The sequence below is a fragment of the Thunnus maccoyii genome, chromosome 3, assembly GCF_910596095.1.
Source record: "Thunnus maccoyii chromosome 3, fThuMac1.1, whole genome shotgun sequence".
NCBI classification, from domain to species: domain Eukaryota; kingdom Metazoa; phylum Chordata; class Actinopteri; order Scombriformes; family Scombridae; genus Thunnus; species Thunnus maccoyii.
Window position 1 is genome coordinate 26,084,693 of NC_056535.1, and position 15,463 is coordinate 26,100,155.

Consider the following 15,463-nt stretch of genomic DNA (forward strand, 5'->3'; position numbering starts at 1 on the left):
CTATGTCAAGGGTAACGCCAAAGGCAATGAAATGGTGTGTCCCTCTTGAAGGGAGCCTGGCTGCCATTTGCTGCAGAGGTTTTGGCAAGGTTCCCAGAAGGTTTAATAAGTGTAATGGTGCAACTGGCACTCACACCACTGTCCTGTCTTTGCTTTTTGTTAAGAATTGTTGCGCTGCTAAATCAGCTGGATAGACTGTCTCAGTACATTTTTCATTTGTCTAAGCTTTAGACAGTCAGGACAGTATGAGGAAGTGATATTGTTCTGTCCAGTCGAAAGGCAATCTTTCTTACATCTTTTTGAACGTTTTCTACTATTAAAAGGCCAAATAATGTCCCACAGATCAGCTTAGTCACCAGATTTTATGTTTTTCATGCTTCACAGAGGCCGAATTAAACGCTGATTCTCCCCAATCAGCCATGTATTGTATGGATTTCCCTGGAGAAACCTGCAGTGGTAGTGTGATGCAGCTCTCTCCAGCTGTCCAGTGTAGGAAGGCAGGTAGTCTATTGATTTCAGATGGCAGAATGAGACTTCATTATGTCAATTTAATTAAAATCGAGGCACTGAATTGTTGAGTGGGAAAAGAAATTTCAATCAACAGCAAAAAAAAGTGCCTGGATATTCCAATATGTATGTTTAACTCCTAGATCACTTACAGTACATGTCTTTTCTTCTTATACAATATATTGAATGAATAATCCTAAAAGAAATGCTCAAAAAACATGTCAAGTTGTTGAGCTGAGTGTTTTGTTTGCAGGCAGCACTATGCTTGATATAACCTACAACATAAACACTAACTCCTACTTGACTTGTGAAATGTTGTCTAATTAGACGACTCAGTAATCTATGTCTCCCTGATGAGGCCGCAGCAGTGATCTGTGTCGGTCCTGCAGCTCATACCACCTTCTGCTGTTTTAAATTATTCATCAGTTACATGTTAGATGCCTGTAAACAAGGAAGGGAAGAACCAGCTGCCTTTTATGTTGCTGCTGAGTCTGCCGGAGGTTCACGGTTACTACTGCTGGAAAGAAAAAAAAAAAAAAAAACTTCCCATCTGTGTTCTGCCTGCCTCTATACTGCAGCAAAACCAGCCCAAGCAGACGTGTAACACCCCCTCACCCATCCTCTCCTCTCCTCCTCCCTCCTCTCCTTCTATCCTCTACTGAGGTCCTCGCACCTCACTGCACTCAGGTTCCTGCAGAGTTCCTGCAGCAGGGAGGCACAAGACCTAAAACTGAGCTCTGTAAGAGCCACTGCAGACTGCTGTTTACCGTCTTCACCACTTCTTTCACTACTCATTGATTCCCTGCTTTTGCTATTTCCTCCCTCTCTCTTCCTCTCTCTCTCTTCCTCCCTTTCGTCCTGCGTCTAATTCTCAAAGCTCAGCACTCCCCATCTGTGTGTACCAAGGGAAAAAGTGAGCAAGAAAAAAAAAAAAAGGAGGAGGAGCGCAGTTGTTAGTGCGCCACAGAAAATGTAAACCCCCCCTCCACCCCTCCCCACCCAATTGATGACAAGGAGGGTTTTTATTGAGTAGCTCCTCAGCCAATGAACGAACAGTGCCGGGAAATACAGCAGTGAAACTGCACCGGCTGTGATGCTTTTTGCTGCTTGTCAGTGTGTTAGAACAATGTTAATCTTTCTGAGTGTTTCCTCTCCTCTCTACCAGATCTGACTTTTCTTCAGCAGCACCTTGAACCAAGGAAAGTCCAGTTTGGAAAGAACCACCTTCCCCCAGGTGAAACTGGGTTTTTTTGCAATGTCTTTTGAGAGTGGGATTAACCAAAGTGCAGATTGTTAAGATTTTTTTCTTCCTGTCAAGAGCTTATCTGACCTGTTCTCTGCTTCCACTCTTTGTTTAGGACGGCAGCACATCTCTCTTTAAAGGTAAGCTGCATATTTTTACTCTGTCTGTCCAGAACAGCATCATCAGTTACTGAGGCTTTGCTGTGTGCCAGGATGTCACAGAGGCACCTAGCCTCATTACACACATCCTGCCTGAACGTGGAGAAAAAAAAGCTCTGCAGAGAGAGAAAGGGAGAATAAACGGCTCAGGGGTAATTATAGCAGACAGTGTTACCGTTTTGCAGTCGCTCCTCATTTTAACGTGGGGAGTCTTACAGTAATAGCAAATCTGCCAGAGTGGAACTTTTACAGCATGCCGGTAAGTCCTCATGTCTGATGCGTAGCATCATGTCGTGCTGCAGTATACTGTTACATAATAAAAACAAACGTGCGTGTGTGAGGGCAGAACTTGAGATGCTTCTACTGTAGAAACATACAAGACATACTTTCTATTAGTGGAGTAAAATCCAGATGTAAATCACATTGTTAGAAATTGATTAAGAAAGAGAGATGTTTGATTTTTTAAAACACGGGGATATACATGTTCCTGAACAAGAGAAGAAATAGGTGGAAAATAAGTTGCATTATGCTGATATATGATATGCACCTGATCATCATGGCTTTTCTAGGGCAGATGAATTTTTTACAGTGTGTCCATCTTTAGAGGGATGATGAGTGAGCTCACTGTTATACAGTAAAAGCTCTGGGGGAGTGCATGCAAAGTCAAATCTGCTGAGCCAGCAAGAGTGAAGGGCCCTCGTAGGAGTCTGCAGAGATCCTTGTGTTGAAATGAATCTGTGAATCGTCCTGTTTGCAGTTTACATAAAGTCTTTTGATACCTTTTCTTTTAATGTTTTGTACTAAAATATGTGATGGATGGTAGTTGAAGGCAAAAGCTCACTAAAGTGCATTTAAATATTCCGCATTACAGCCACTAATGGACACAGATTACCTTGTCAGTCAGTCCGCAGTTTGACATTCTTGTCGTTTTCTTGCCATTAAAGCAGCACATCCACTTCTTTTTGTCCTCACATGCATTTTGCTTGGATGGATATTGCTCTGTATTCCTTATGAATCACAAAAGATTTTATGTTTAGCCACAGATATGGGTGAATGCAATACATGTTATCATCATGTCATGTATGCTCCTGGGCTGCTTATGATGCAGTGAACAGATCAGGGGATGCAGCGGTCCCCAGAGGTGTTTTGAGTTCTGTACATGACTGGGACAATCCTAAGTGCGTGCGCCAAATGAGGGCTTCCTTTTGGCACAGCAGAGGTGAATTAAGGGGTGTGTAGCTGCAGTATGTCTCAACATTTTACACACATACTCTCCTCTCCTACCACCTACAGTCTGTACTTGCCTTTGTGCATTTTGTGCTCCAATTGATGTTTAACATTTCACCTCTTATTATTAACTCTTATTATAACAATTAACTATTAATAATTATTAAGTCTTTGCTTGAAATGCATTCATAATGTCAGATGAAGTATTTTTAAACTGTGTGGAGGGATGTTGGGCGATGACAAACATTCTGTCAAGAGAAAATATAATTTTGCATTTGAAGTAGTGCTTTCTTGCTGAATTAGCATTTAGCTGCACTCTGAAGGAGGATTAGTCATACAGTTATTGTATGTCGTCTGTGCTTGGTGTCTGGCGATGAAATCAGCATTACTGTACATTTCTTAGATAAGATTATATAATAATGTGTCCCCTTTATATGAGACTTATCAAGCTTCACTCACAAACATATTCAAGCACGCTTTTTCATTTTATCTTGATTGACATAAATGCATCGTTGTCTTTGGTTTTGTCTTGTTGGCACGACAATTACCGAATGTCCTGGTGTCCACCCACATTGCATCAATGACAGGAATGGTTGAAAACAGCCTCCTGAAACTACCAGCAGGTTTAGTAGGCCACTACTGGTCCATATATATGTGACTGCATGATTGTAATGTGTATTCAGTGGCTTGCTGAACAGTCAGTTGAAAGACTGATGAGTGTTAGAAATCAAAATTTCAATAATGTTCTCTTCCTTTTTGTAGACAGCTGCAGTTTTCAAATCATCTTTGAGTTTCTACATCTCAGCTCCTCCTGAGGAGAGGTGTGCATGCCCGCAGCACTTCAGCTGCCTGATGGTTCATGAAATGGGATTCTGTCCTGCAGCCTGTAATCCTGTCCTATATCACTGTGCATGAAACACACTGAATGTAGCAATCACAGCAATAGGTTTATTTATTGATGTTTTTTTAAATACTCTACACAGACATTTTCCCCTTGAGCTACCATAAGTACTGTGAAACGTACAGCACTAAAAATATAGCATGCCTTCATAAGCACTAGTACTGACTATACTCAATAACAAAGTCACATTTGATGATGTTGAGAGTTATTTTGACAGCTATCACAGACAGTGATGTCTGACAGTGATGTTTTGCAGACTGTGAAGGCTTCCCTGTGAAAGTTGCTGAACCGTTGTCTTTGCTGGTGCTGCAGTGCGATTTCTGTCAGTTGAATGTCATCAGCACAACACTTCTCTGCCCGAGGATATAGTCAAATGGATTTCTGCTATTGTGTTGATTTGCCGTGTGAAAGAAAAAACGGACGTCAATGCTAAACCTTTGGTGACCTTCAAGATGGAAAACGCTACAAGCACTTAAGTCTTGGAGGACCAGACTATGGAGCACATGGAGGAAAAGGGAGAGAGAAAGCCAAGTCATCACACAGAGTGGGATAACGATAGAGTGAGAAGAAGCCATACAGATTTAATGGGAGAGTGTAGGACCAGAACTGGATTTACTGTGAGTATATAAGGATCTGGTTGACTTTATGAACCCTATTGTATAAACACAATATCTGACTACTGAAAAGGAATCCAGGGTGATGCTTCACTAAAAGGGTTTTTGATTTAAAGTATGATTTGAAGAACTTAGAATAAAATAATAATCTATGTAATCAGTATTTACTCATTATGATCTGATAGAAGAAGCTGATCAAAGTATATAATCATAGAGGGATTGTGATAATAATTACAGAATAATTAGGCTACTAAGTTGAGTAAAAGGACTGAAAATATATCTTTTGTTTTAAAACAAATGTAATGTTGATATAATTGTTAGAAATGAAACATTTGACTTCATCAAATTGACAAATATGTTGAGATGAAATTTCTGTTGAGGGGCACAGTGTTAGCGTGTGTGCAGTGCTGTGAAACAGAGAAGTGTGTGACATGCCCAGAACGTGCCGAGAAGGCCTGGTGGACATAGATGGCGGGTGAATTTGGGAAGTAGCCGGAATTATGAAATGCTAATAGAGCAAATCTGCACATAGATATAAACAGGAGGGACTTGCCCTGATGTGACCCCAGATCAGGACACTACTGGTTCAGATAGTGTGTAACAAGATTAGATCTATAGATGATGGTTCTTGTCTGTTGCTTTAGATGGAAAATCGTCATTTCTTCAGCTTAAATAACTTCCCAGAAAATTCAACAATGGTTACAATAGAGGAAAGAACTGTTGTTAACTAAATCTCTGTCTCTCGTCCTGCCTATTGTGGACAGAAACCTCAGTGTCAAAGACACTTTATTATGAAGGCTGGTCAGCCACTGTCGTACTGGAGTGACAGGTGACAGTATAGTATTTTTCTAGTATATTTCTTTGTTTACCTGTTTATGCAATATTGCACAAAGCAGTTCTAGCTTGGCTCTTAGCAATTCAAAGCTTCTAATATACATATTTGAAAAAAAATACAGCGATGAAGGTTACACAAAGGATGCTTAAAGAATGACTGCATCTCCTGTGGTAACAATAGTTTAAACTTTAAAATATCCAATAAGAAGAGGGGAGTAATACAACAATAGAATAATGATAACAAATGATACAATATCTGTAACATTATAACATTTTGCAGCATTGTACATCATTTAAAAACAATGTCTACAGGGGGAAAGCAAAGCTAAAAAGATGAGTTTTTAAAAGATAGGCAAAGAAGATAGACTTGAGTTTTATGTTTATCCATTTTTATTAATGCTACCTAATAAGCACAATCTAGCTAGTGTGATAACTTTGATAACACAGGTGCAAATTCAGCTTTTCGTACTGCAGATCACAACAGATCAGCTCAAAAACAATTTCATGTTCTGCAGTTGCTGAACTACAAAGAACTACAAACCTTCCAGTAAAAGGCAGCTGTGGGGATGTCAATATTTAGAAGCCATTTGCACAGAAAGGTGAGAGTTTTGTTTTAAATTTTTCAAACAATTAGTAAACCAAGATAAGAGACTTGAATCACAAAATAATTAATTTTAACCATTAAGATGTAGGAAACGAAAAATAGCCAGAATATGAAATTGAGATGCTTCCTTATAATGCAACACAGCCAACAATGTATGATTCTGACGGGTTTGTTTAGCAAGCAGTGGATCCACTGCACAACCAATGTGTTGCTTTGCTTTTTCTGCAATGTGTGCATTTTGTCTTTACAAACCTGCTGAATTTGTTTCTGCAGAATGTTAACCGTGACAATTAATCCCAAACCGGAGCAACAAATTTAACTGCTTCTATACAAACATGTAATGCAGACAAATCCACTTTAACTGCTGATCATCATATCATTACACAGTTCATAACTGATTATTTATTAGAATTCTTTACACTAATAAAAATCAAATGATATATTAGCTGATATCATTAGCTCAGTGAAGACGGTGCACATGACTCTAGTGTCAGGCCAACCTCTGCAGTCATGTGCAGAGGAGGATCAATACTTTTCAGCAGATCAATTTTGATTGCTTCAGGCGCAAATTAATCTGTTTGAGTACCAGATTGAGCAACAACAATTGGCGTTCCTTGGTACTGTACTGTATGTGCGTTTATCTGTGTGCCTTTCTACCACCTCTGCTACAAAATGATAGTCTAAATGCTGTAACACTGTAAAACTAAAACTCAAGCTAATGTGGAACATTCTCACTTTTCAGGTGAAGGACATATATTATAAATAGAGGCTGTCTCAGATTTTGAGTCAGTTACAGTAAATCAAAGGTGTTAACAGCGACCGCTTTTCATTCGTCAGGGAAATCTGTCAGACACACTGAAATGTGCATGAAGTCTCCTTGAAGTTTGATCACCATTATAGAGAGCCACGCTTGAACAGTTACAGCTCAAACTGATGTTGGTCACTTCTGTGTATTAAAGAGCACATGAGCAGCACTCTCTGTTGGTGATTCTGAGTCCTGCACTCCTCACAGAGGCTTGATGACCAGGAATGACAGCAACATTAAAGCAATAATACTGTACTTCTATCTATTTATGAGCTGAATGTTGTAGATAACTTAAAATAGAATGTTTGATCACTTAAAACAGAGCAATGAGGATCTTTCTGCCATTTTTTTTTGGGGTTGATGCATAGTATGAACCTGTTTGTGAGGATTTGCTGATGATGGATTTTTTTTAATGGTACCAATTTGTCTTCTCCTCTCTGAGCACGAAACCCCTTGACAGATTTGGAAATTTGCTGGAGCAGAAAATGGAAGATGCCAAGATTGACACATCTGACTCTGATCTGTACGAGATTTGCCTTTGACTTTGGACTAAAGACTTTAAGGATACATCCTTAAATTTTCTTGCTTCTAAATTCTATATCACTTCTGTGTATTTTGATGAAGCTTAGAAATCAGAAGGAAAATGACTGTGCGCTGCTTAATTAGCAAAAGTCGAGGATGAAATCTGATTTGAAATGGTGGCCAGAGGAAAAAAAGAAATGTAGGAAGTCAGCGCAGAAGGATCCGATAATTACTTACGGCACTCGTGTCCCTTCTGGCTTCTCTTTACTCAGTACTACTCCGTCATGTTGCCCCAGATCTGTGCAGTTGGGCAACCTATCCTTCACTGGTGGAACAATGTATCCTCTCTCTCTCTCTTTTTCCTCCCTTTCTGTCTCTAAATGTTGCTCTCTCTCTCTGTCCCTACCTCCCTCTCACACCCTAAATGCATCAACATCCAACATTAGTCGGTCAGGCTATTTTCAGCACCAGCAGGAGAGAAACAGAATGTGTGTACATGAACATATCTGTGTGTGTGTTTGTTGTCAGGGTGCATTGAATCCTGATGATGTGTGCAATTAATCTGTATTTGTGAGAATAGGATGTGAGGACAGGAACGTGACAGATAGTAGGAAAGTGTAATAAACAAGTGTTAGGTGCAATCTGAGGAATTTAAAAGTATTTCTCTGATCACAACTGAACAAATTGTTTAGAGTGACAAAAAAAAAAACAAACTTGAAGGACAGGCAGTCACCATCACCTCCAGAAAGACACTTTTTTCACTTTTGTGCAGTTAATCACACCTTTTGTTGTCATGATTTCTGGCAGTTCAAAGCAACTTTTTGATGTGACTGGTTCTGTTTAATTTTTCATGCTTTGTTACTTCTCATCACCAAAGGAAAATGTTTGTGGGAGTCATAGTTGCAATAGTTTGCCTTTAAGCTAATGTATGTGGATGAACTCACAGGGGAAATTTAGAAGGAAGACAATGAGCGGTTAATTACTTTTGTTAGTTTTACCCTTGTGATTACAATTGTTTTCCACGTTTTTCATGATGCAAGTAGATGGTAATATGCTGTTGCACAAAAGTGTTTTGTTACTGATTTCTGATGGACACTGGGAGACGTTTGGTTTAGTTGATGGTTGAATTGTTTAAAAGAAACATGCTTTTTCTTAACTAGTATCTACTAAAGCTACATTTAAGTTGCCAATGTTTCTACTCAACTTCTCAGTTAATTTTAAAGGTTGATATTAGTGTGATGTCCTTCCTGCTGTGTTTGGTGGGCAAGTTCAGGTGGCAAATGGTGGACTCAGGAGGATTGTCAGTTGATGTAGCTCCCCGGTAAGCCTTGGCCTTTGAGGATTTAAAAGCCGGCCCATTTACTCTCTCTTGTCTCTGCTGTCGTCCACTCTGCATCCTCCTCTTATTTTAACACCATTCAGACATTATTTTGATGTCTACAGCACATGTTACAGATACATTTCATTGCAGACTTATTTCCACACTCTAATTTGTTTGGATATTTGATTTTTGTTGAAAAATGAGAGAATTCTGAATCCTGGTGAAAATTGGTGCAGTCATGTGTTGGTTTCAGCCCGTCTTCATCCATAGGGAATTTTGGCAGCTGTAGCTATTTTACTGCTTGTTGGATGGTCTTTTTGGAAACCCCCTCCTCACACCATTTTGATGTTGGATTAGGAGGTGCTGTATCAGACAATTTCTGTAATTTTCCAAAACTGACATTCACACCAACTTGGTGTCATGATTGGCCAGCTGTGTGTAGGGGAGAAAGGAGCCAGGGTTTAACTATTTCTGTCACTTTTCATTTAAACAACCAAGTGCAACACCATGTATGCCTTTCAGGAAAGACAGTCTGAAAATGTGCAATGTTTCCCCATATTTAAATGATATCACCTCTTCCCCTCTATATGATGGTCAGCTTTTAACTCTGCCTTCCAGTGTGGCTGTTTAAAACAACAATAAACACATTTGATTTCCAACAAGGTCTGACAACACATAGTATTAACTGCTTCTTTTCGAGCATTAACGTGACCCTCAGTGCTGTGCTTTGCTGTCTGACACAGTGTCTTTTTTGATAGTACAACTGAGGGGCACCAAAGCTGTAAATCTTCAAATCCTACACACAATTGACTTTGAAGGGGGCAGATGATGTCTATGTCAAACATGGGTAAAGTTCCAAAACATGAGGTGAGCATATGTAAAAATGCTCCCTGAAAGTCAACACTTTGCAAAGTTACCTCTACTTTCCATGACACTGGCTTCAGATCAAGCCCACAAATGGCCATCCGTTCCATAGCCTTCTTTGCTAAGGTTGTTCCATGGGTTGCTCATGTTGTCTGCACGCATTTTTCGGATCACATTTTGGCTTGGACAGTACAGATGTATTTGAGAAGTTGACATGAGTAAAGAATGAGAAAATGTAGCAGAAGGCAGCTTCTGGGAGCAAACCAATCAGAACAGAGTGGGCTCATCGGTAGGGGGGCCTTAAAGCAACAGGAGCTAAAACGGCCTCTTTCAGACAGAGGCTGAACTGAGGCATTAAGAGCTGGCATAAAATAAATAAGGAGGGTTTTTAAAACTGTAAATCATGCAAAGATACCTCACTAGAGACTCAGAATAAAAATATAGACCTGAAAATGTGCACGATAAGTCCCCTTTAATAGAACTTCCTCACAGCGATTATTTTGAAATGTTGTAGCAGGAAAAGCACAGGTGTCATTAATAACATTAATGAAAAATGCATCTCATTTAATTATTCCAGTTCCAGGGCCCTCCATGGTCTACTGCATGCTGATTCATTTATATCGCTTTCTGAAACACCTCAAGCCTGTACACATCCATGTTACACCCACACAGGTGTTTCCACTTATGTTGTCTGATTAGGTCTCTTTACACAACCGTGTTAGTGCATACAAACTGAGCTTGATTAACATCTCCCTCACTTTACTGTCAGTTTTGGAGCAAGATAAATTACACCCTCATCATTCTTATTTAGTACATGACGTTTGGTGACATCAGGTAACTCCCAGCATAGCTCCTCCAGACTTCAACCTGAGCAGAGGTCTAATCAGTCAAATGAAGTAACAACACCTGTAAGCGTTTGTGGGGCTTTACAAAGGAAGTGAGTGATCGTTACTGTTATTAGTTCCACCTGTGTGTATGTAAGATAATAGTTTAGTCTTTATAGACAAAGGTAGCCTATGGTCATCCCCTGAATCATCTTTCTATTCACTTGTAGGATGTTTTGGCATTTTTTTGGCCCAGCAAACACAATTATATCCTTTGCTATTTTGGGTTAAACCAGTCATGGCTTTACTCACGTGACGACACTGACCGAGATCTCAAGGCTCTCTTGTCCTTCACTGGGAGACAGTCTCTGTAGTATCACCATGCCAGTAACTCAGTTAGCATGAAAAGCTGCTGTCAAAGCACAAGAGTTCTTCTTCGACACACACACACACACACACACACGCATACTTTGTTGACGAACTGCTACTTGCAAGACTCTCAAACACAGATACGGATGTACTGAGCCAACTATGACCATATGGTGCTTTCTGTTTACTGTTATCCAAGCTGCAGTATGACTGGCCGGAGTGCGACCAGAGCCTCGCATGTGTGTGAATGTGTGTGTATGTTTGTGAGAGAGAGAGAGAGAGAGAGAGCAATATAGAAAAAAGGAGGTTGGCTAAACAGAGTAAAATGATGACGTAAAAGGATAGATGAAAGCAAAGACGAAAGGAAGAAATGAGGCACAGCAGGAAATGGAGGAAGAGTGTGAGCAGCTGACTGTTGGACAAACTGCCTTCTAGCTTTGTATTTCTCTGTTACACCCCTGCATTGCAGCACTCCCTGCAGGAGCTGAGGGGGTGCAGTCTTTTCTACATCCTCTCTGCTGCCTCAGAGGAGACAAATCATCTCGACCAAAACGTCCCGGCACAGCTCAGCACCAGCACCAGCTGTCCTCTGCATATGTTTGTTATCTTGGGCTTTGATAGCAGTTGTGTTGCTCTTATCGATGTCCCAGCGCAGCGGAGTTCTCCGGCCTGACTCATCCTTTTTTGGAGAGGACGACTAGTAAAGTGAGATAGGGGGAGTACTTTACTCATTCACAGATGCTCTGAGGAAATGAGAGAGCCAGGGAAGAGCAGGCATATCCCACAATGCACTGAGAATTCAGCTGAACCAATCCTAATGTACTATCACTGCCTGGGTTGATGCTGCAGCTGCATTGTGACCTTGCACTAAACTCTGCCAGAAACTAAAGCTGCTGAGTCAAGAAGAAGCAGAGAAGTGATTTATCAGATCTGGTCAAGAACATTAACTGATTAAATCCAGTGAGCACATTGAGGTGATTGAAAAGCAATTAATTTCTGAAAACTGCAACCGTTCTTTTTTTGCATTTTGTAAAATTTCACTTACAATATAAGATAATTTTTTATGATCAATGGTAGGATTTTTTTTGTCAATCTTGTTGTTTGATCAGTCTTACTAGGAACACAGAGTGGTGCACACTTGGGCTAATGTTACCTACTTTAGCTATATGTGCCAACAAGGCAGGTATCATAATCAAGTAACGTTAAATTAGTATTGTGACAATCGTCCGACTCAGTGTAAGTCCTGGAGCTGGGGAAAGCAGCAGGCTGTCAATCAGCAACCACACGGCAAGTCTTCAAATCTTACTAACAGAGCAATAATTTCCAAAATGACCACCAGCACACTTATTAGAGGGCTAGAATTTAGAGATTGAGACCATAATGAATTAGAGAGAAGTTTAATGGGAGTCAATTGGAGTCAGGGATGTTTTGGAGCCAGCATGTAGCGGCCGTTGATGGTGCCACTAGGGGTCTCTCAATCAAAATAATAACAAAAGACAGAGTGTGATGATGGTGTGAATTAGCATGGTATCATGGGAGTTGTTGTCTTCATTGTTAAACAACCAGCTTCTTCACTTTAGGATTACTTCAGTGTTCATCGTTTAGGATGTTTTTACCGGGACCCGAATTATGTGCGGAGGTCTCCTCCTCTCAAGAACAAATAGACCCGGTGATTAAAACAGGTAAAAACACTGAACAAAGCAGCTTCACGTTAAAAATCAGTGTTTCTCTGATGCTGTTCAGCAGGCACAGGACGTCTGGTAGGTGCTGCTAGCCAAGCTGCTGTTAACGTTTGCTCAGCTTGTTTCTCTGATAACTTAAGATCCATATGTTTAGCAGGTTTTTACAAGGAGCCGAAATATCCATAGAGGTCTCCTAATCTCCAAAAACAATATACACAGGGATTAAAACTGTAAAAATACCGAATAAAGCTGTTTCACATAAAAAAATCAATGTTTCTCTGACAATGTTTGGCAAGCACTGGACTTCCTGGAGGGGCTGCTAGCCAGCTTGCTTCAGCCTCAAACTCTGGTAGTTGCTACTTGCTTCAGCTACATTCCTACTTCTCCAGGATCCTGCGTTTCCATGCAACTTTGCAGTCCCTGACATTCACAACCTGACCACCAGTTGTTGTCAGACTTTCCCACTGGTCCAAATCACCTGATTTTCATTCCCACCTGGTCACCCGTGTCTCTTTCTCCAGTCACTCAGTACCTGATTCCATCATCACCTGATTGTCATCTGCCCTAATCACCCAGTTGCTTACGTATCTGCCCATTTGCCACTGTCCTCTGCAAGTTCATCAATGTTGCCGTGTGCCTTTGCAGTCCAGCTACTTAAAACCTGATCCTGTATTCTGCTACCTGTTTCTGCCTGTAACTTAAACCTGAACCTGTTCCTGATTTTCTTTGCTCTGCTACCCATGTTCTGACCCTGCTGCTTGTTTTTGACCTACCTGTCTGCATTGCTCCTTTTGATTTGTTTGGACTGTTCAGACCACCATCCCAATGCTAAGCCTGTTACTGACCACTGCTGTCAATTTAATCTTTCCTGTTTGCCTCGTGTGTCTGCATTTAGGTCCTCAATCCTGTTGCCTGTGACACTTTGACTCAAAACCTGCTCTCAAAATGGAACAATAATGAAAAAGAATAAACTCTTGGACATGTGGAAGATCAGGGTTGACAAAAATAAAATAGTTTGACCACATAGAGATTTAATTTCATGTTCCATTTGTGTGTGCAGAACGTATGACAAATTTAAATAATTTTCATTTTTAATGAAACATAAATTTTAATCTGCATTGTATGATTTTTAGGAGAAATCACATTAGCTAATAGCAAAAGGATTTTGCCAATTAAATATTGCTTTCTGTTTTATTTTGCAATATTTGTTAAGAGTCATTCACAGGCTCCTGCAGACCCAATATTGTTTTTCTAACCCTTCCTATCAGATTCCATCTGTCTAATGCATTAAGGATACTAAAGATAAATGGACTGAAAATACATGTTTTTGCAGAAAAATGTGACTCTTGAGTACTTAAGTAAGTACTGGAATAATGAGCAGCAAAGAAAATCCAAACCCACTGAGAATAATGTGGCTATTAGTCTTATATCTGATATTTATTGAGTCTCTCGCTCTCTTTATAATAGTGTTTGGCTTTCTGCCATTAACTTTAATCATTTTTTTCCCCTTTTTGCAGTTTATTTCACAAAAAAGACAAGGTTTACAGTGTCCTAAATACTCAGATCCTTTACTCAAGCAAATGTACCAGTACAATTTAAAAATACTCAATTTCATGTAAAAGTCCTGTATTAAAATAAGTAATAAGTAATTAATTATAGGTAAATTATAGTATTATCAGCTAAATGTACTGTATATAAAGTATACAAAGTAAAAGTATCCATTCTGTATGGACCCTGTGACTGATATTGTACAATCTAATATATGACATTATTAATTGTTAACATTGATGCATCATTGCATCAATACCACTTTACTGTAGCAACTGATCAGTTTTTAAAAACTACTTTACATACAATTAATGTAGTCTGGGGATTCTCTGTAGAGGTCAGGCCCACTTCTTAGGGTCACAAGATAAATCTGATGGGTCATGAAATTTTTAAAATGAAACACTGGATACCTCTTTGAGCTTCTAAAAGTTATTTAAATTAAACAATGTGAGAAGTTTAGAGGAGAAATCCTTTTGGTGTAACTGCTAACTAATAAATATTTGAAATGTAGTGGAGTAGATGTATAAGGTAGCATAAAATGGAAATACTCAAGTAAAGCACCTAAAATGTGTACTTAAGTGCAGTCCTTGAGTAAGTGTATTTTATGTCCACCACTGGTCCTAAATCTGCTTTTGAGTGAATTAAACTTGTTGTTGCCAACTTGGCTCCTCTGGCAATGCAGATTTACAGTGAGTGATAAATGCTACTGTAGAATTACTGACTGTGGGGACTTTCCAGTGCTGTTTTACTTGGGCAGCAGGGTAGACCAGTAAATGGAGTCTGTCCTTTAACTTGCAGGCACATTTTCAAAGCCCTGGATAGTAAACATCCACTCTGCAGACACAGAATCCCAGCTGAAGCACTGCTGTTCTGTAGCTCACCCTGACCTCTGACCTTCTTTTGGAGGAGGCACTAAAATTGTGTGCATTGGCCTGAGTTGTAATCTGTCCCACTGCTTTTCACTTTTCTTTTCCCTTATTTTGTTTCCCAGTCTCCCTGTCACAGTCTGCCAACAGTGCAGTAACAAAATTCAAGAAAAGCTAAGCTAACTGCTAAAAGCCTGCTGGTTCCAGCTTCATAATGAATGTGCACACAACAATTGTCTCATCTAACTCTATTCAAACTATTCCTTTAAAGCACCCAAACGTTTAGATGCAGTTGATGTTTACTTCTACAGGTGTAACATTCTCAGTCTCTCAGTCCTGAAACCACAAACTAGCAACAGATCCTTCTGATGCTTCTTCAATTCTCCCAAGCCACATCTTTTTTACCCTCATGATGTCCCCTCATACACACCTCAGTCTACCAATCCATTAACATCTAATTTTTTAGTTATTTTTAGCTGGCAAGGTCATTTTATTCTCTTCCAGAATGAGGATGCTAAGAGAATCCGATGAAAAAGAAAATCATTAAACATAATCAGGAAATGACTTTGAAGCA